This window comes from Dasypus novemcinctus, chromosome 11 (genome assembly GCF_030445035.2).
Source record: "Dasypus novemcinctus isolate mDasNov1 chromosome 11, mDasNov1.1.hap2, whole genome shotgun sequence".
In the NCBI taxonomy this organism is placed as follows: domain Eukaryota; kingdom Metazoa; phylum Chordata; class Mammalia; order Cingulata; family Dasypodidae; genus Dasypus; species Dasypus novemcinctus.
The window spans coordinates 22,187,523-22,210,310 of record NC_080683.1 but is presented as its reverse complement, the minus strand read 5'-3'; the positions used below and the strand labels follow the sequence as shown (position 1 = coordinate 22,210,310).

General features: G+C 39.0%; 1 pseudogene; it reads left to right on the top strand.

Moving 5' to 3' along the window:
* LOC101421193 (ammonium transporter Rh type A-like) overlaps window positions 1–22,788 on the top strand; it is a 29,697-nt pseudogene continuing 6,909 nt past the window's right edge.

The following is a 22,788-nucleotide window of genomic DNA, read 5'->3' as shown; positions in this document are numbered from 1 at the left end:
ATGGGTACCACTCTCTACAATGGGCAGCTCCACCAGCTGCTGATCCGCCTCTCAGGAGCCAGTCCCCAGCAGAGGAAGGTGAGTATGAGAATCTGCTGGGTGGTCCCCAGAACTCCATCAACAATGCCAGCTGAGACTCCCAAGGAGGCGCTGCTCTCCCTGGACTCTGCTCCTTCACCTGCAGGTTGAGGCCACAGAGGCTGGTGGACTGGAGTGCCCTGTCCCTGCAGCTTCATCCTGCCATATCCTCACACACCCTCAGAACAGATGCTGCCACAGAAGCTAAGCAAACATGCAAGTCCTTTCTCCTCACCCCCACAGGTAGGCATGATGCAGCCCCCACTGACCTCTGACCTCTCCTACAGCACTGGGGCTAGGTCATGAGGCTGAGGTGCACTGATCTGCAACCCTAATACTTACCTTCTATTCATAAGCTAAATGTGGTTCTCCAAAGTAAAGAAGTCAGTGAACAAGTTCAGACAGGAAACAACCCAAGCACTGTGTTTTCAAAAACTTGCAAGCCTGAACATCAGGATACTCCCTACCACTCTGAAGACCTAGGTTTCGGCTCTGACTCCACTGCAGTCCTAGTGTATGCTCCCTGCATGTTGCCCAGTTGCTCTGGCCTTGGTGTTCTCACCTGTGAAGTGGACAATGTCGACTCCGTGGCCTGAGGTGCCTCCCAGCCCCTGCATCCTGGGGCCTGTGATTTGACCAACCTGGAAAAGGAATTAAAGCCCATTTGTTGGAAATGCCTCTGCCCACAGTGCTTCTGCTCCCTAGAGAAGCCATTCTGGTGTCCTTGCTCCTTTGCTCTCCTGCCAGGAACCTGGAAGTGATTTCAGGGGGAAATCAGGAAGCCCTTGACCATAGTTTTTCTTAAATCTTTTTCATTTAAATCATTTTTAAAGATGAGAAAATGAGGTCCAGAGTTGTAAGTTCCTTGGCAAGAGGGGTCTCCAGCCAATCAGCTCTGGCTGAGTGCCTTGGGGAGCCCTGGTGAAGCAGCTGCACGATGAGACAGCAAGCTGAGCCCAGGGCACATAGAACTTCAGGCCCAGCCCCAGCAACCTGCCTCCACAGAAACCTCTCCAGGGTGATGAGAACACACCTACCTTTTAGAATAATTCCAGTGTCTCAGGCACGTGTTAAGTGCTTAAAGGCTGTATCTCTCCTTATAGCCTTCAGAAATGTGTACAGAGGAACTAACTATGGTCCAGAAAAGTCACTTAACCTCCCCAGGTCCCACAGTCTTAAAGCCAACATTCCAGCCAGCTTTGTCTGATTCCAGACCTGTGGCTGCACCTACCATCCAGGTCTCTGGGGTAAAGTTTCCTTTGGCTGGAATAGAAGCCTCTTGAACTGTTGTCCTTTGGTAACTCTGACCTAAAAAGATGGACTGGTGTAAGGAGCCCCAGATAGCTGAGCAGAGGATAAATTAAGTTAAATCGGATTCTAGACACATGGATGCAATAGATCAACTTCATCATCTTGCTTCTTCCAATCCAAAGTATTATATAACCTTCAGACCAGCATTCAGAATAATTCAATTTCAGAGCATAATTATCCCTAATGGGTGAGAACTTTTAACCACTTTTGGCTTTTTTTTTTTTTTTTGCCAAGTCATTGGGGTGCCTTGAGCATGCAGTCTGATTCCACACACAGAGCAAACCCTCTGTTCTTATCAACCTTCCACAGTCTGTGAAGCGCTTAGTGTGCCTCTGGCTTTTGCCATAAACATGAGGTTCAAGTTCTGTTGGCCTGGAGGTTGTCATGATTGCTTCATTTGAAATATATTGTCAGTATGAAATGGAGCAGAAAAATGCCCATCAGCTCAATACCACCAAGCCATCAGATATGGACAGATTCCTCAATTTGTATCCTTGTAATTAGGAATTCCAATTCTTATTTTATATTTGTGGGTTCCTCAGGATCTCAGAAAGTACAATCATTGAGCACTATAACTATTTAAGCTCCTTCCAGAATTATGTGATAGTTCTAAATGTTAAGGGTATTATATGTTTCTGCTATGGTATATGGTCTTCTGTGAATTAGGTGTTTAGATAGGTCTTTGTCTATTAAAGTATCATATCAAAGAGCTGAAAATGGGACTGAAGTCTAATAGTCAGACTCCCTCCATTGGGAGAGCTTCTCCATAAATTTCCTACATGCAATGCTCAGTCCATGTCCCAGTGAGCACCATTTCTTTAACAAAAAATAAATTAAAAATACAACAAACAAATGAACAAAAAAGAAGCTGAGAATTAAAATAATTGTAAATTTTTGGATTTCCTACCTCCTGCTAAATGACTTTATTTCTCCCTGAATTGATGACTAGTTTTGCATGGTATAAAAGAAATCAGCCCCCAAAAGAGAAAATATATTTAGGATGAGGTAGAAGTTAAGGAGTTTTACTTGAAAAGGAAGTCTTCAGGAATTTATAATGTTCATAGAGAAACAGAGTTTCTAATGAAAGTTATATATAAGATGGAGAAGAAAAGTCTGCGCACTTAAACATCTTAAGACAAGAAACTTCTCTAGGATTGGTGACTGAGGGAAGGAAGGATTTTGTTTTCAATTTTGGAAAGGCAGGCTGTAAAATATTTAATATTATAGTAATGACTACCAATTACTAAATTCTTTTAATGAGCCAGGCACATTCATAACCTCTTTAACCAGGAAGTAGTTATCACTACAGTATAACAGTATATCACTATTACATATATTGTATTGATTTTTTAATGAGGCTCAAATAATTTTAAATTTTAATTAATTAAAATAGTAGAAATATTAATTATCATTTTGTAGCCTAGGTTTAAAACTTCCTAAGAATAATTGGATATTTATTTTTTCATTCCCAAAGCTTGTTGAGGAAATTAATATAATCATTCTCAAGAAGAAATTATGACCTAGAAGTGATAAGTGGACTAGCCAAAATGCACAAGTACAATTTAAGGGAAAACATCTTAAGTCAGAGACTCAGGTTCCACATCTAGTTCTCTTTTCATTACATAGAGAATAGACCCACATTTAGATAGTATATAGGAAACAAGAAGAGAGAAATAGATGCATCTGGGCAAGGGGGAATGACCTTTCTCAAGTGGGGTTATGGGAGAATACTACATCCTCATACCCCAAAACATCTCCTGTATCAAGTGAATTAACTTCTCTCCTATGTATCTAGAATGGTACTAATCCTGCACCACTTTGGGGATCCAGAAAAATCACATCATTTTTTTAATTGTTCAGTGGTTTAGATGAGTAACCTGGTTGAGAAAGGCAGTTATCTCATGGTCTGGAAGTTCATTCTGATAAGAAGTGACATTTGAACGTAACTAAAAAAAGCAAGAAAGTGAATTATATGGATACTGGGGAAAGAGCATTTAATGTAGAAGAAATGGTTAATGCAAAGTCCCTGGGGAATTTAATATGTGAAGTAAGCAAGTATAGAGACTAGCAGGAGAGGAAGTCAGGGCATGAGGGGCTGGGTGCTACAAGGGATCATAGGCCATTATAATCATGTGGTTGTTATTCTGAGTAAGTTAGGAAGCCACAGGAGGACTTGGAGGAAGGAATGTAACCTACTTACGCTTTAAATGGACCTTCTGATTGTTGAGTAAAGAATAGATTGTAGGGGGCGCCAAGGAGTTACACAGGAAGACATATTAGGAGGCCAATTCAGTATCTTTCAGAGAAATGATAGTAGCCAGGACCAAGGTAGAGGTGGAGCAAGTCCTGGGAAATGATCAAATTTTGGCAAAAATGTGAAAGCATAGCTAACATGATCTTTTGATATATGAACTTTGTGAAATGTGAAAGAAAGAATCAAAGATGATATCCAAGGCTGGATACTTTTTCACTTTAAAAAAATTAAGTCATAGTTGCCAATGATAGTGATGATTAACAATCAGTATATATTGTACATGAAACCAACAAAAGTTTCTGACTATAAACAGCCAACAGAGAGAGAGAGAGAGGGAGAAAGAGAGAGAGAGAAACAGCATCATAAACACTTTCCCCATTCATAAGGGCAGTGAGGTTGGGATGGGGCTGGGCGGGTGGGATAATTCATCTGTAGCAGGCCACTAGAGACTAAAAAGAAGGGCATTAGAAGAGAAAGTGAAATTTTGCATAGAAGTCAGTATTCATTCATTTAAAATGTTCATAAACCAGTCTATCACAATTAGAAATTCTCCCTCCTGTAAAGCAGCTGTCAAGAAATAAAACTCAGGCTAGTAATGATCTTCCAGTTCAGCTATATTTATCCCTGTTTAAAATATTTTGTAGAATAGTCTTAGAAAATATAGCATATTTATTTTATATATGCTTTGTTTTCCTAATTTCAGAGAACTGACTTACACAAAACTTAGAAGTTATAGAGAGCCAGTCATTAATATTCACTATAAGGAAATATATTGAAGTCAAATCAACAGACATCTTTGGATGTCTACCTAGTGCCGCACACCATGCCAAGTCCAGGCAATCAAGCATAGAGAAGGCTTGGTTCCTGCCTAAGGAGCTTATAGGGCATTACAACAGTTCTACACTGCAATGTGGTAAAAGTTATGAGTTTTTCACAAATAAGTAAAGTAGGCCATTAATTTATTTTTTAAGTAAATTAAATGATACAAGTTTATTTCTATAATATCATCCCTCTCACTTACTTGCATCTGACATGCTTTCCTGAAGAGTAGAGAAAGGAATGGTGCTACAGAACTACGGAAGTATATGGCACAACCGTGTACCATGTTTCATGTCATAAATGACTCCAGAGATATTCTTTGAGAAACCAGGTCCTGTAACTTTAGGTTTCCATGGCACCTAGTGCAAAGTATTGGTCACTCTATTGAGGCAAATACCTGACAAGGGCTGAATGCTTGACCATGACAGCCAGCTAATACTAGTTAACATGTACACTGTCTAAAAAACACATGACTTAAGGAAAAAGCACTTTGAAGACTCTACCTAGTATCAGAGAATCTACAAATTCTCTAATGTCTAAAGGACATTAAAATCATATCAGTAAACTTTTTTACATTGTTACTTTCAAATTCATTGTTTTATCTTGTACCTTGCATGGCTCTTTACCCATTTGTGATTTTTTATCATACCTCATCAGAAAAACTTGAGGAGTATTAGGAAGCTATTAAGCAAGGATGGCAGATGTAATTTCCAAAATTCTAATTTTTGCTTAAAAACTCAAATTTTATCATTGGCAACAACTAGTATCAATTGTTTTCATTAAAGCAATAGGCACACTTCATTCATTTCTGAGAGACTGTCTACCAAGTACTCAAGTCTAAAAAACTATAATTTACCTGTTAGTTATTCTTGCAAGAAAAAATGGAGTTCCATAAAAAAAGCTGCTCATACAGCTCACAACTCAAACAATCATACAAGTGCTTTAACTTGAGATAAACATAACACTTCAGAAGCAGTGATGGTGCTTTAAGTATAACAAAGATAATTCTACTGAATGCTTGATATGTCCCGGGTACTGTACTAAGAATGCATTCATCAGTTATTCCTCAAAACAACCTTTAGCATAGATGTTAAGAAGAAATGCCTATGATGAATTTGGAGTTTAGAGAAAGCAGTTTGCCCAAGATCAAATGATTAGTTGGTAAAAGAGCCCAATGGCATTCTAAACACAGTACAAAATGTGTACTTTAACCACTCCATTGTAATGACTGGGCTAATTATCAGGTAAGAATTTAGACTACATCTGTTTACATGTACTCATATTCCAATAGATTTGTTAAAATATATTTTGTCTCCCACTGGTATCAGTCAACTTTAAAAGATCAAAAATATATTCTTTGTTTGATAATTATTTTTCTCAGAGAAAACAACAAGATGGGTGATCTTAATACCCTGTATTCTGAACAAATTACAGAGTTCAATGGAATCACTGAAGGTTCCAGATAAGGTATTGTGGAATTAAAGTGAGGCATCAATATTTAGATCATGGATTCTTAACCAGGGTCTACAGATCCCTTCGGTCTGTGGTAAGATTTCAGGGGGTCCGTGAGCTTGAACTGAAAATTTTAAAAAAACATTATTCTACAACCCACAGATAGCAGCAGAGTAAGGAGCTCCTAGAGTCAACTCCTGCTACGGAGCAGTTAGAAATCACCCAGAGGAAAGCTGACATGGCTCAACTGATAGAGCGCCTGCCTACCATATGGGGAGGGTCCAGGGTTCCATACCCAGGGCCTCCTGACCCGTGTGGTGTGCTGACCCACACACATCGCTGCTGCGTGCAAGGAGTATTGTGCCACACAGGGGTGCCCCCAAATGGGAGTGCCCCATTTGCAAGGAGTGCGCCCTGCAAGGAGAGCTGCCCTGCGTGAAAAAAAGTGCAGCCCACCCAGGACTGGCACCGCACACATGGAGAGCTGACACAGCAAGATGATGCAACAAAAAAGAGAGGCAGTTTCCCGTTGCCACTGAGGGTACAAGCGGACACAGAGAGCAGACAAGGGGGTTGGGGGGGGGGGGAATAAATAAAATAAATCTTAAAAAAAAAAGAAATCACCCAAAACTATTTTAGAACATCTGTTTGGGGGCTCCAACAGACCAGAAGTGCATCCTGCAACATCCTTGAAGGAATGGAAGGAGGAGACTGCTCATCTGCAGAGATGACTCGTAAGTAGAGTGCTCCACACCCCAGATGCTGGTGCCCATCCAACACTGGAGGCACAAGCCACCTCCGGAGCTGTTCCGTGGCTGAAATTGAAAGCTCCACTCCCCAAAAATGGGGGAGGAAAAGATGGTTGGGCACCAACTTCAGCTACTGATGAGTAAATTCAGTGGGCTCAAATATAATCCTGAGAACAGCTAAAGTTTGAGCCTGGGAGCCACCATCTTAACTCTGCACCTGGCACAAGGGGAAGCAGGATCACAGTGCTAGTAGGGACTTGCATCTATCCATCTAGGTCAAATTGCAGCTCTAGAATAAGCCCCAGCCCCGCCTCCAGCATGGAGGAAGCTGGGGGGACCTGCGTTAGCCTCTCTGGGAAATTACAGGCTGTGCCATGGAAGCTGGTGATCACCCTGCATTGGTTGTGCAAGCTGCCCCAGGAGCTATTCTGTGGCTGGAATTGGAAGCTCCATTTCCCAAAAACAGGGGAAGAGGAGATGGTTGGCCACCAATTTCAGCTACTGATTGGTGGATTTGGCTAGCTAAAGTATAACCCTAATAACAGCTAAAGTTTGAACCTGTCCAAGTCTGAAAGAGGCCAGTAGCCACGATTTTGACTCCACCCTCTGCATGAGGGGAAGCCAGACTGACTGAAAGTCACTGTGATGGTAGGGACTGGTTTTTTTTACCTAGATTGGCCTGCAGCCCTAGCGTAAGCTTCAGCCCCACCTCTGGCAGGGAGGAAGGTGGCGGGCCCTGCACCAGCCTATCCATGTAACTGAAGGTACATTGGGCTGACACAAACTAAATAGCCTGAAGTCTACCAGGGCAACTGCAGTCATCCTGGATCTGCACTGCACAGATTGCTGCCCACACCTGCAGCTCCATCCCCACGCCAGGCAGGGGAGAAAGGGGCATGAAGCTTCATCAGTCTCTCTGAGCAACTACAGTCTAAGCCTGCACAACTTGGATTATTCCACACAGCTGTGGCTCTGTCCCTTCCCCTGGCAAAGGAGAAAGTTGGGAGAAGCTTCATCTGTCCCTGTGGCAATGAGGGCAGCTTGAGCTTCCACAGCTTATAGCACCAACCTTGGCTCCTACTACACAACCAGCAAGGGAAAAAGTGCAGGAAGCCCTAAACTAAAGAAAAAACTGCCAACACAATAAATATTCTAGTAAGCCAGATACCAAGACACCAACAAAAAATTATAATCCACATCAAGATGCGGGAAGCTATGGCCCACTTAAAGGAACAAGATAAGCCTCCAGATGACATAAAGGAGTTGAGACAACTAAGCATAGATGTTCAAACAAATCTCTTAATAAATTCATTGAGACGGCTAAAGAGATTAAAGATATTAAGAAGACATTGGATGAGCACAAAGAAGAATTTGAAAGCATACATAGAAAAATAGCAGATCTTACAGGAATGAAAGGTGCAAAAATTGAAATTTAAAAAAAATTAGAATCATTTAATAGTGACTTTGAGGAGGCAGAAGAAAGGTTCAGTGAGCTTGAAGAAATGGCCCTGAAATTGAACATACAAAAGAATAGATGAAGAAAAGATTGGGAAAAATTGAACAAGGCTTTAGGGAACTAAATGACAGCAAGAGACATGCAAACATGTTTCATGGGTATCCCAGAAGGAGAAGAGAAGGGAAAAGGGGTAGAAGGAACATCTGAAGAAATAATGGTAAATAATTTCCTCGCCCTATTGAAGGACATAGATATCCATGTCCAAGAAGCACAATGTACTCCCAGCCAAAAAATCCCAATAGACCAACTCCAAAACATGTACTAATCAGAGTGTCAAATGCCAAATACAAAGAGAGAATTCTGAGAGGAGCAAGAGAAAAGCAACGCATAACATATAAGGATACCCAGTAAGATTAAGTGCTGATTTATTTCCAGAAACCATGGCAACTAGAAGACAGTGGTATGATATATTTCAGATACTGCCAGAGAAAAACTTTCAGCCAGAATCTTATATCTGGCAAGACTGTCTTTCAAAAATGAGGGTGAGTTTAGAATATTCACAGATAAACAGAAACTGAGAGAATTTGTAACCAAAAGACCAGATTTACAGAAAATACTAAGGGGAGTGCTACAGCCTGAAAAGAAAAGACGAGAGAGAGAGGCCTGGAAGAGAGTTTAGAAGTGAAGATTATATAAATAAAAGTAACTGAAAGTGCCAAAAGAGGGGTGAAAATAAAATATAACAAATAAAACCAAAATATTCAGAAATAAACTTAACCAACAATGTAAAGCACTTGTATTCAGAAAACTACAACTCAATGTTAAAAGAAATTTTAAAAGGCCTAAATAATTGGAAGAACATTAATTCCTTGCTCACAGATGGAAGACTAAATATCATTAAGATGTCAATTGTACTCAAATTGATACACAGATTCAGTGCAATCCCGATAAAAATTCCACCAGCATTTTTAAAGTAAATGCAATACATGATTATCAAATTTATTTAGAAGGGCAAGGGGTCCTGAATTACCAGAAACATCTTAAAAAGGAAATGTGAAGTTGGAGGACTCTCATTTCTGGATTTTAAATCATATTACCTAGTTACAGTGGTAAAAACAACATGGTACTAGCATAAAGACAGACACAAAGATAAATGGAACCAAACTATTGGTTCAGAAACAGACTCTCACATCTATGGTCAAGTAATTTTTTGACTAGTCTGTCAAACCCACCCAGCTCAGGCAGAATAGTACATTCAACAAATTGTGCTGAGAGAGTTGGGGATATCTAAAAATTAACTCAAAATGAATAAAAATCCTAGATATAAAGGCAAGAACCATAGAGCTTCTAGAAGAAAATGAAGGAAAATATCTTAGGACCTGGTGGAAGGTGGTGGATTCTTAAAAGGAGATAAGAGGAGGACTGAGATGGACTACTGATGTTTAATGTATGTAGATGTTTTAATTAGTTTTACTGTGAAAGTGTGGACATATACAGCATTGATGGTAACACATTATAGTGAGTGTGTAACAGCTGGTTTATAAAAGAGGATGTGGATGAAAATGGTAGTCTAGAGATGGAAATGCCAATTGGCAGAATGTTAGAGAATAATCTAGGGACTGAATAGCACAGTAAACCCAGAGGTGGAAGAGAATTGTGGTTGATGGTACAGATGCAAGAGCGTCCTTTGTTAGCTAGAGCTAAATGTATATCACTACTGCAGGGTGGTGGGGATGTGGACAAGCAAGGGAAAAATACAACAGGAGTGACCTACAGACTGTGGGTATGAGTAATAATGTGACATTCATGCATCTATGCCAAAGATGTACTATGTTGATAATGGGAAAGTGGGAGAGTATGGAAAATATGTGCCAAATGTCCACTATGGACATGATAATAATCGGATAATATTATCTCATAATCTGTAACAAATGTTCTAACACAGTGTGGTGTGTTGATAGAAGGGTGTTGTTTGGGAATTCTTCACATGTGCATGTTGTTTTGTAAGTCTACAATGTCCGTTATAAAAATATATTTTAAAAATAATAAGGTGGGTTGGGGGAAAAATACACCAAATGTAAGATAAGGACTATAATTAGTAATAAAATTTGGATAATATTCTTTCCTAATTTATAACAAACATCTCTCAACAATGCAAGGTGTTGGTGGAGGGTTGATGTGTGGGGCCCCTGTATGATGTTATGTATGTGTGCTTTTTAAGTTCATAACTTTTACTATACACTTATTGTTTATGTGTATTTATGTATAAATAGTATAAAAAATAATGACGGCGGTGGACTTGGCTCAGTGGTTAGGGCATCCGTCTACCACATGGGAAGTCCATGGTTCAAACCCCGGGCCTCCTTGACCCGTGTGCTGCTGGCCCATGTGCAGTGCTGATGCATGCAAGGAGTGCCCTGCCACGCAGTGGTGTCCCCCGCATAGGGAAGCCCCACGCGCAAGGAGTGCACCCCGTTAGGAGAGCCACCCAACACGAAAGAAAGTGCAGCCTGCCCAGGAATGGTACCACACATACGGAGAGCTGACACAACAAGATGACGAAACAGAAAGAAATACAGATTCCCATGCTGCTGACAATAACAGAAGCGGACAAAGAAGACGCAGCAAATAGACAAAGACAACAGACAACCAGGGTGGGGGGGGGAGGGGAGAGAAATAAATAAATAAACAAATAAATAAAATAATGACAAGGTGGATTGGGGGGAAATATTTTGGTTAGCAGTAATATTTTGAGGATGCTCTTTAATCATTAGTTTAAAATGTTTAACAACAATGCTAGGTATTGGTGATAGGGTGAGGTATGAGAGCCCTCTATGATGTTATATATACTTGTTTTGTAAGTTCACAACTATTCCTATACACTTATTGTTTATGTATGTTCGTGTATGAGTGATATACTTCAATAATTTTTTTAAATGCAAAAAAACACATTATTCTTGTAGGGACATGTTGGTGTGGGTGTGATATGTTTCTTAAATAATACACAGTATAGTGTGAACATAGTAAGGGGTCCATGGCTTTCACCTGACTAGCAAAGGGGTCTGTAGAACAAAAAGGTTAAGAATCCCTTATTTAGATAGTTCATTTCTTTAAGAAGCAGATGAAATGTTTTGGTTTTTTTTTTCAGCACATCATCAACTAATAGAAAAAGAAACAGTGTGGTTATTTGAAAATGGCAAAAAATTATGGCATATTTTAATATTGAATCTAAACATGAAAATCTTCTTAGTACATACCAATATTAAACATAGCATCTTTCTGGGTCTTAGGAATCACACCAGGGCTTTACATGCTTATTCAATAATATTTATTTAGCATGTTCTCTGTCCCAGGTACCGGACGCATTGGGAGAGCAATAAAACAAAGTTCCTGACCTCATGGAAACTTAGGAGGCAGCATTATTCCCATCTTACACAGGAGGAAGTCCATTTTTGTTATCCAAGGGCACACAGCTAGTCAATAAGTCAAATGAAATATGAATTACTGTCAGAGCCAAAGCAGGGTTCTTAATCAGTATGGGGTTTCCCTAAAATGTGAAAGGCACAAACTCAACTCAGCCAGGAAGATGGGAACCATAAGAATACTGAAAGATTCTAACACCTTGAGATTTCTGCATTTTATGTTTTATGGTATCCCCATTTGTTTTATGTTTAACAATTTCCCAGTAAACACTTGAAATAAAAACAACTAATATGGTCTAAGGAGCAGCCATGGGAAACAAGGAAAACCTGGAAACCTGGAGCTCTCCTCTTTCATCTTGCCTCAAATCAGAATCTAAAAGTTGCTGTGCTACTGGGCAGAAGCTATTAAGTGTATCAAGCCAGCATTTTCTCTTTTTGTCTAGAATTTTAAAGAAAAATAAAGTTCTACAGTATGCTGAACCCTTAAAAGCCATTTGAGTTAAACCAAGATTTGTTGTGGGGAGTGTCTTGTACCTTGCAGATTTCTAGCAATATTCCTAGCCTCTACCCACCAACAAGAGCAACACTTCCCCCCACTTGCCAAGTGATGACAATTAAAAAATATCTCCAAGAATAATCTATGGTCTACATAACAGAGTGATTTCAGTGGTGGATGAGGCTTGTGGCTAATGGTACAAATATAAAATGCTCTTCTTTTATAAAATGCTAAGAATATGGTGATACATGGGAAAATTACAACTACTATAACTTATGGACAATTGTTTACAGTAATACTGTAATATTTTGCAGCAATGGCAAGAAGATATTTTTTTTCATTACTAAAGGACACCTATAAAGGGGTATAAGAGGTATGGGATTTTTCCTTTTGAAGTAATGAAAACATTCCAATATTGACTGAGATGATGACAGTACAACTCTGGGATGAAAATGAGAGCCACTGAGTGTACATGTTGAATGGACTGTACAAAGCATAAGTCTATATAACACAAGGAGGCAGTGGTATAAGATGGCTGTGGTTAATAGGACAAATATGAGAAAGTTTTTTATGAATAACAAATATAAGAGCAGAAAACAGCATGTTAATAATCAGGTAGATTGGGGGGGAATATACCAAATGTGTGAAATGGGTTACAATTAGTAATATTGCTTTGATGATACTCTCTCATTTGAAACATTGTAACAAATGTTTCACTACAAGGTTTTGATGGTGGGTAATATATGGATGCCTTATGACGATATGCATGTTTGTTTTGTAAATAAACAAATTTTGCTATACATTTATTGTTTATGTGTGTTCATCCATGAATGACATACTTCAATAAAATTTAATTTTATAAAAATGTTTCCAAAACATTGGCAAATGACCTCTAGGGGCTAAAATTGCCTCTTTTGAAAACCTTTGATTTAGAATTAAATGGTTGGTAGTCCTTAAATCTGTTGGAAGACTTCCCAAATTTTCAAAACACTAAAGAAATTCCTTATTTCTAACTAAAAGGATATCTTAATCTTTTATTAGCAGGGTCTTGGACCACAAAACTAAACACATGGCTCTCTCTCTCACCTCTCCCCACCCCCAAAATTCTTAGAACAGAATGAAGAGTAATACATAATCCTAATTTTTTAAGAACTTTTATCCATACCTTTTATACAGATTCATTATCTGTCAATAGTTTTTATAACTTTCTAAGTGCACATTTGCAACTTAATAGATGAAGATTCTATGCAGTTTTGTGGTGAAAAGCAATAAAGAGCATTAGATCAGAAGCAAAAAAACACAAGAGAACTGTAAATACATGAAATTCCCCCCACCGTATAAAATACCTTGTTTTGTTTCAAAGGGAAAGAGGGAAAGAACTGGAAGAATTATTACTCCTGGTATTAAACATTACAAAATTAGATAACACAATTTTATAAAAGCAATTATTTGCTGCACACTTTAAAATCTGTCAATTATAAGAGGAATAAGAGCACTCTAAGATATCCATGTTATATCATGGATTAGCATATTATACAATCCAATGATAAAAAAGATAAACAACCCAATTTAAAAAATGGACCAAAGATTGAATAGACATTTCTCCAAAGAGCAAATACAAAGGGATAAAAAGCACATGAAAAGCAATGCACATCATTAGCTATTAGGGAAATGCAGATCAAAATTAAGCTGAGATATCATTTCACACCTAATAGAATGGTCATTATTACAAAAACAGAAAACTATAAGTGCTGGAGAGGATGTAGAGAAATATTAATAGGAACACTCCTTCACTGTTGGTGGGAATGTATAATGGTGCAAACTTTGTGGAAAACAGTTTGGCAGTTCTTCAAGAAAGCAAATATAGAATGGCCATATGATACAGCACTCCTGTTAATAGGAATATATTCAGTAGAATTGAAAGCAAGGATGTGAACTGACATTTGCAAACTGATGTTCAAAGCAGTATTTTTCACAATTTCTAAAATATGGAAAGAACCCAACTGTCCATCAACTGATGAGTGGATAAACAAAATGTGGTACAGTCATATCTTGGTATTCAACTGCTTTGAAACACTTTGGATTTGATACTCAACACATTTGGACAACAAAATTTTGTCTAGTACACATCATTTGGTACTTGATGTTCAAGGTAGAACTTGTTGGTGTTGGTTGCTTCGTGACTCGCCACCCTTCCCAGCTGAAACAAGGAGTCACACATTAGTCATGCAGTAGCTCTTGCCCTGTGCACATCCCACTGTGGTCTTATCTTAGTTTCTGTGGTCATTTTGTGTATTTTCGTGGGTTTTTTTACATTGTGGGTCCTAAGAAAATGAGCAGTGATAGTACTCAGCAGAAAAGAAAATTACTTTGCACCACTATTGAGGGAAAAAAAGAAATAATAGGTAAATATGCAAGCAGTATTCACATTACTGATCTTGCTAAGGAATATAGAATGCCTAGAACAACAGTCTCCTCCATCATTAAGAATAAAGAAGCAATGAAAAAGCCTGATGTGAAAGGAGATAAAGCAGTAATCAAGCAACTTTCCTAAACACTGGAAGGTGAAAAGCTACTTTTAATTTGGTTGGAGAAGCAGTGAGTGGGCAACAGTGTATTGGAAGCCATGATATGTGAAAAAGCAAAAGTGTTGCATGCTGATCTTCTGAAAAACAAACCAAAATGAGTAATGACAGTGTTTCAGCACTTCAGTGTTTAAGGCCAGCCACACACCTGGTTTGATAATTTTAAAAAGAGGAATGGCATATTTTGGCATGGAAGAATTAGTGGTCAAAAGCTGTGACTCAGAGAGACTTCGAAGGGTTTGAGGCTGACCCCAAGCCTGCAGCTACAGAGGGTACAGCTGTGCAAGATATTAAATCTTTGGGCCATTCCATGGGTCTGGACGTTGATGCTGCTGACGTTGAGGAGGTAGTGGAGGAACATTGTGAAGAGCTCAGCACTGAGGAGCTGCAGAAACTACGGAAGAAGCAGTAACGAGGTGGCTGAAGAGATTTCTTCAGGTGAGGAGGAGATAAGGGAGGATTTTCCAATCCTCCAGGTTTTCCAGTACCAACTCAAGTATTCTTTCCTCCAGAGGAGAAAAATCCTTCTTATATTTGCTTGGTGCTTCATGGTTTACAAAGTGCTAACAAAGACTTTATTCCATTTGATTCAAATAATGATTCATAAGCTTTCCAAGACTGATATTATTATCCCCATTTTAGAGTGGAGCCCGTGATTCATTCATTTCTCCATTCATCCATCCAACATGTCTTGCCTCATTTCCTATATGCAGACCATCATTCCTAATTCAGCAGAGCAAAAGATGAATATAGCCTAAGTCCTTTATCAGGAAATTTACAACCTAATGCAAGAGATGAATACTTCATCAATTAACTATTACAGTGTGATACACAAATGCTAATACAGAGTGACTAAAGCTAACTGGAGGTATATACAAAAAGCTGTATGAAAGACAAGAGGAAACTTTTATCTTACCCTGATACTTGAACTATGCTTTGCACAGGTGCAAAGTAATGAAAACCTCTTTTGGGAGAGGTTTAAAGGCATACTGGTATATAGTATATAGTGTACCAGAAGAAGGCTCAAATACAGAATAACTTGCTCAAGTTGATAAATAACCAAGCTGATACAAAAACCCAGTCTTGTGCCAGCCAGTTAGTGTTTTCCTTTTGCAGCATTTTATACAAAGGTGATTGCATTTAATAAATGGGATATACTATGATGCAACACCTTCTTAGTGTCTTCTCATGCAGATTCATTTTCCTCTGCTCTTTCCTAGTATTCCAAGATGTGCACATTATGATATTTCTTGGGTTTGGTTTCCTCATGAGCTTCCTGAAGAAATATGGCTTCAGCAGTGTGGGTATCAACCAATTTATTGCTGCTCTTGACCTCCAATGGGGAACGATTGTTCAAGGGGTCCTGTACAGTCATGGAGAAAAAATTCACATTGGAATAAAAAATGAGCATCCCTTCTTTTCAAACATCCAGAACAACTGATTCTCTGCTTCGTCCCTTGTCACTGGGGCTTCAAACTGGCTGTCACACTGCCTTAGTTAGGCAAGAGAAGATTGTTGAAATTCAAGGATCTAAATCAATGCCTGCTCCACTGAACTGTACCACACAATCATGTCTGTGACCTCTCTGGTTTGACTATAAGGGTACATGAAATCCCCTTTCATAAAATACCTATTCCTTCCTTCTCAGTTACAGGAAAAAAATCCCCTACTATTTATCTGTCTAAAGTTGTTTTTGAAATGTAAACATAATGTCCTTGTTGTTGTGCAGCAACAAACAATCAACAGACCAACTCAACAACAGACCAACTAAAAATAGATAAGATCCTGAAAAAGAGATAAGAGGAGAGGTAAATTAAAATAAAGGAAATGTTTATAGTAACTAAGAGGTATTGTGAGGGGAAGAGAAGAGGGGCAGGAAATGGGAAGGGATGAAAATATGCCTGGGAAAATCCTGATGGGAAGCTGAGGGAAAGGAGTCTTGCAATGATTAATATGATGTGAATGTTCATTATAGCTCATAGCTTTATTTCAGGTGCATATTATTCTTCATGCTATTCTTTCTTTTTCCCTCAGCATGATAAATGCAGACGTCAGCACAGTCACAGTTTTGATTTCTTTGGGGAAAAACGAGTCCAATTCAAATGCTAATCATGACAATTATAGGGATTGCTCTCTTCTCTGGCAATGAATATCTTGTTGCTGAGATATTTATGGTTAAGGTTTAGTGGATTTACACTTATGTAGCTGTGGGCATCAGTTTAGTCCTACAATGCATGGTGAATGCCTAATCCCTCTCTGATGCCCAGGCGAAAAGCTTAGTGATAGTGATTCCATAACAAGTAATAATAATGGTCATCATTCTTTGAGTGCCTAAGTGCCTATTATGAACTAAGATTTTACAAACATTTCATTTCATCTTCACAACAGCACTCTAAGGGTAGGTATTGTTATTGTTACCATTTATATACAATGAAGCTGATAACACAGACATTATATGACTTGCCTGAGTCTGTATTGAAACCCAGATTTTTCTAACTCTGCAGTTCTTTTCATTACACTGTATTGTCTATCAGTGATAAATTCCTATTTACAGGTCAACTACTAGATGAATAGCCTTTTATAGGGCTTTTGTCAATGCCCAAATCAAATTTCTTCTTGCCCATGAAAATGCATTGCTTTTTCCAAGGATAAAAACTAGAATACTTCCAGGCAATCCTCAGGATTTTCCTTGTTTCTCTGTCAAACAGTTCATTAAACAATTTTCTAGTGATGAACAAAATAGTTATGGCCCCTGTGTTTATAGTTACAGTCTATTGGGGGAAAGAGATAGCAAATAATCCTGGAAAAGAACAAAATGAAGAAAATCGAGTCAAATCATATTGTGAACTAAATAATGACCTAAAATATCTTTCTTCAAATGAATCCTGGAACTTATGCTTTTGTGTTATTATATAAAAAGTGGGGGATGGGGCAAAATGGGGAAAATTCTGTGTTTTTGAAGTTTAAACTCTTCGAGTTAAAATTGAGGGCTTTTTGTTTATTTGTTTTTAGGAGGTACCAAGGATTGAACCCAGGATGTCATAAATGGGAAGCAGGCACTCAACCACAGAGCTACATCTGTTCCCCCAAGTGAGCTTTAAACGTGCAATCTCAAGTGATTGCAAATCACCTTTATTTAGTATTAAATGCAATACATAATATGTTCACCAAGAATCGCACTAAAGTGAAGAAATAACCTAGAATGTATTGATTTGCGATTAGAACTTTAGCACGTTACAAACATGGGCACTTCTAAGGCTCAACACAACCACATTAGGTGAGAAATATTTCCTTGTTTTACGGAATCTGAGATTCAGAGTTTAGTAACTTGTCCAAACGCACATCACAAGGAGGTACTAGGGTTAGGATTGAAAGCCAGTTCAGCGTGGGTTCTAAAACTTTCACAGTTCCGTTTTACAGCCGTTTTATACCCCACCCCTTCCTCTTACATGTTCTCCATCTCCTTTTTTTTAAGTTTAAATGCAGTGAAACAGTTCTTTCATTGCCTTTCCTCCAGCAGGGAGACTCGGTTTCATCTCTATTTACATGAAGGTTTTGTCTCTATTTACATGAAGGTTTTGTCCCCTCAGGCCTGTGATCTCGGGGCATCCATAACCATCCATGCTTTTGGGGCCTACTTTGGCTTGGCCATAGCTGTTATCTTGTATCAACCAGGCATGTGAAGGAGGCACGAAAACCAAGAATCAGTGTACCACTCGGAATTATTTGCAATGATTGGTGAGTGCGCATAAACTTGCCTGAGTCTTGTCTCTTTGGACAGGCACACAGGAAGGTTAACTCCATCCTGGGTGTGAATATGTCCCAGGAAGCACATCTTTGAATAGTAGCTTGTTTATGCTGTATGATCCTCCTTTCCCCTAAATCCTAAATAATTAAGCTTAAAAGTACAAACCACTCAGTGCCCAAGGCAAACTGCCTTTCCTGGCCTGTCTTCCATATTCAGAAGTAATCACCCTTTTTGTGATTTACTGCAGGGGCGCTCTTCCTATGGATGTTTTGGCCCAGCTTTAATTCTGCCATTGCTGAAGCTAGAGACAAATAGTATAGGGTCATCGTAAATATATATTTCTCTCTTGCTGCCTGCCTGCTTACAGCCTTTGCAGTCTCCAGCCTTGTGGGGCCAAGAGGCAAGCTCGAGATGGTAAGTGCCAAATTAAATCCTGTGGAAATTTCACTTAGCAACACTGACATTTGCTCAAATGACTCAGTTGTATCTGCATTATTGCTAAGACACCCCAGGACAAACCTCAGCACCATGTACACTAGAGAATATTTTCAAAATAAGAAAACTGTTTGATTCATTCATTAGTACTCCAGCAAACTAAAAAAAAAAAATGCTCAAGTAATTGAAAATCTAGTAGGAAATATAGTCATGCAAAAAACAAAGATTTGAGGCATAGTCTTTAATGATAGAGCAAACTGCCTCCAAATTCTTAGAAAATTTTCTTTAAGAAACAGTACATTCCAAGACTAGAAAAAGATACTAGTATGGTACATATTGATCCTATTAGTGCACTACAAATATTTAACCCAGAAAATAACAACTAAAATACAAGGTGGGATCATGGATAGGACCGCAAAAAAGAAAAGGGACAACAGTGAGAAAACCGGTAATTTAAGGCCTTTAATTAACAGAATTGTAACACTGCTAATTTCTCAGTTCTGTGGTTAAGATGTTAACACTGGGGGAATCTGGGAGAGGGATATAAGGAAACTGTAGTATTCTTGCATCTTTTATGTAAGTATAAACTAGTTGAAAATAAGAAGTTTAAAAAAAAATCTCTCAAAAGTTAGTGTTTAGTTTCTTGCCAGTGAGCTAGAAAACTGGCAGTGAAGGAGGAACAATCCTGAGAGCAACCACATCCCTTTTCTAATCTAGGGAAGGAAAAGGATATTATAATTTATTTTTAAACATGACTGAGAGAACACATGTTTTGATTCTCTATAAATTGTCTCATGAATATTATAATGAAAAACAGAAATAATATATACATCTCAGTGGTTCTTTTAAAGTACTGAAACCCTCTCCTCCTCAGACAGTACAGCCAGATTATGTTTTTTTGTGAGATATTCTGGTAAACCAAAATTGGTTCCTTGTTCCTCCATCCTCAAATGTGCTCAGTACAGTTACACCTGAAGAAGCTGCTTTCTTTCTTCTTTCATAATACATATCATTTGAAATGCTACACATTATGTATTCTAATATTCACATGCCCTCTTTGATTTGGAATATCATAGACTCTACAAGGCACACAAAGCCATAGGCTTCTTTTGGTTCATGAGAACCACATATGGGGTCCAAAAACAGCGTAACTAGGCAAAATACTCTAGCATATTTGCCCTACAGACTCCTACTCTAAAACCGTAACTTCTCCCTTTAATTTTCTCGCATCCCTTGCACCACTGGTCCTATTAGCCTGGTTGGTGCTACAGCAAATTTCACATAATGGACTGGCTTAAACAATGGAAATTTATTCAGTCATAGTTTTGGGGCTAGGAGAAATTTAAACTGAGGCATCATCAAGGTGATGCTTTCTCCTCAAAGTTTATAACATTCTGGTGCCCACTGCCAGCCGTCCTTGGGGTTCTGAACTTGTAAAACTGCCTGGAGTTAAATGGTGATGTCCTCTCCTTTCTCTTTGGGTGCCCTGGACTTCTAGCCCCTCCCCCAGGCTCTTCGTGTCTGAATTTCTTCTGCTTCTAAAGGACTTCAAACAGGCAGATAAAGGACCACTCTCATTCAGTTGCCCACACCTTAACTAATTAAATTTACATCTTAGAGAGATCCAATTAACAATGGGTTTACACCCACAGAAACGCAGGCTAAGATTAAGAACATGTCTGAATTGGGGTACACAATTCAATCCACCACAATTTCCAAATGTTAACTTATTGTTTGGAAGAAAGGCCTTCTGTAAAGGAAAAGAACCTTAAAAAATCAGCCGCCCTTTCAAGTGTCATGGGGTCCACTGAACTACAGATCCCCACCACCCCACCCACTCTGTTGTACTGTGCTTCAGCTCAGCTCACCTCTTCCACATTTCTGTCCTCCACACAGACTCACATTCAGAATGCAACCCTTGCTGGAGGAGTTGCTGTGGGCACTTGTGCGGACATGGAGATTCACCCATACGGTTCGATGATCATTGGTGGTCTTGCAGGAATAATCTCTATGTTGGGGTTCAAGTTCCTGGATGTAAGTATGACAGATGCTCTGAATCAAACTCTGAACCCCTCCATAAAGCATCTTCTCATCTTCCACTAGCAGAATAAAGCCATGAAGTTTTCTTCTGGAAACCCCTCCCCTTGTTTGGGGACAATTTATCTTCCCTTAAGAAATATCACTCCCAATTTAGTCACCCACTGTTTTCTACTCTTCTGGGTGCAGGAAAGAATCCGGATTCAGTTACTGATAATGGCATGAATTGTATTTTAAGTACTTTTTAACCACAGTGGCATTATTATTGTGGTTTGTATATAGTAATTGGGTGCATTTTTAAGGGCATTGAGGAATCATCGGTAGGTGAGAAGGATTGGGACTTGAAATCTCTCATCTTCAAACCAGCTACTAACACGGCAACGGACCTTTAAGATTGTGATGGGCCGCTTTGCCATCAGTGTATTCAGAATCTGTGTCTTAAGAGAGTTTCAAACTATGAATGTGAGAACTGGTTATAGATAAAATTACTCGTGCAAAGTCATTTTACTTTCAGTTGAAGAGACCTGTCTATCTATTAAAATAATAAGTCCTCCTCTTTTCAAAATTTTAGCCCCTTCTTGCTACTAAACTGATGATCCAAGACTCACGTGGGGTCCGTAACTTGCACGGCTTACCTGGTGTGGTAGGAGGCCTAGCAGGCATTGTGGCAGTAGCCATGAGAGTGTCCAACATGTGAGGGAAAGAATGGGTTTTCCTGACCTGGAGTTCCGATGGTGCTTTCTCTCACTTTTTGAGATATTTTGGGTGCTGGGAACGCTTTCTCATTTGCAGTCCAGGCCACTTTTCATAAGTATTGTCCTTGTTGGACTCAACAAGACAAAACCCAGAAAACAGAATTGTATTAGAAGAGATGTAATAACTGACATTGTGACTATTCTCTTTTTTCTCTCACTTTTTTTTTTTTTAATGTTATATTCAAAAAATATAAGTGGTCCCCATATACCCTCCACCCCTTCACCCCACTCCTTCCACATCAACAACCTCTTTCATCATTGTGGGACATTCTTTGCATTTGGTGAATACATTTTGGAGCACTGCAGTACCACATGGATAATGGTTTACATTGCAGTTTACACTTTCCCCCAGTCCACCCAGTGGGTCATGACAGGACATACAATGTCCAGCATCTGTCCCTGCAGTACCACCCAGGACAACTCCAAGTCCTGAAAATGCCCCCACATCACATTTCTTCTTCCATCTCCCTACCCTCAGCAGCTACCATGACCACTTTCTCCACATCAATGCTATAATTTCTTCCATTACTAATCACATTAGTTCCATAGTAGAATATCAGTAAGTCCACTTTAATCCATACTCTATAACCCCATCCTGTGGACCCTGGGATGGTTATGTCCACTCCTCTATATCAAGAGGGGGCTTAGATTCCACATGGATGATGGATGCAATTCTCCTGCTTGCAGTTGTAGGCACTCTTGGCTCCCTATGTTAATATAAATTTCTTTACCATGGACAATTGTCTCCTAGGAGATATGCCATTTGAAAGTCACAGTTCAGTTTCAGTCTGCTCGCTCTTTTCCTTGATCCCACCAAAAGGATTAGGAGGCATATGTGAATGACCTGAACAGTCATCTGCATCCAAACAACAATCAAAAAGAACGAGATATCACAATGTGGAAAGCAGTTGGATGTATGACTTCAGGAAAACTGGTGTTTAGCTCCAAACTGTTACTAATAGTTATATGGCCTTTACAAGTCACTCAACCAATCTGGTTCCCAGATTCTTTGTAAAATGAAAGATTTAGATTATTTAATCTCTAGGATCTCTTCTAGCTCTAACAGACCTACATTCTTCCAAAAGGAAAACAAGTGTTCATTTAAATGGCAAGAAGAACAATCCAGTCAAATCCAAAAAAATGAAAGTGATGCAATAAGCCATCAGCTGCCCCTTTTAGGCAACCAGGTAT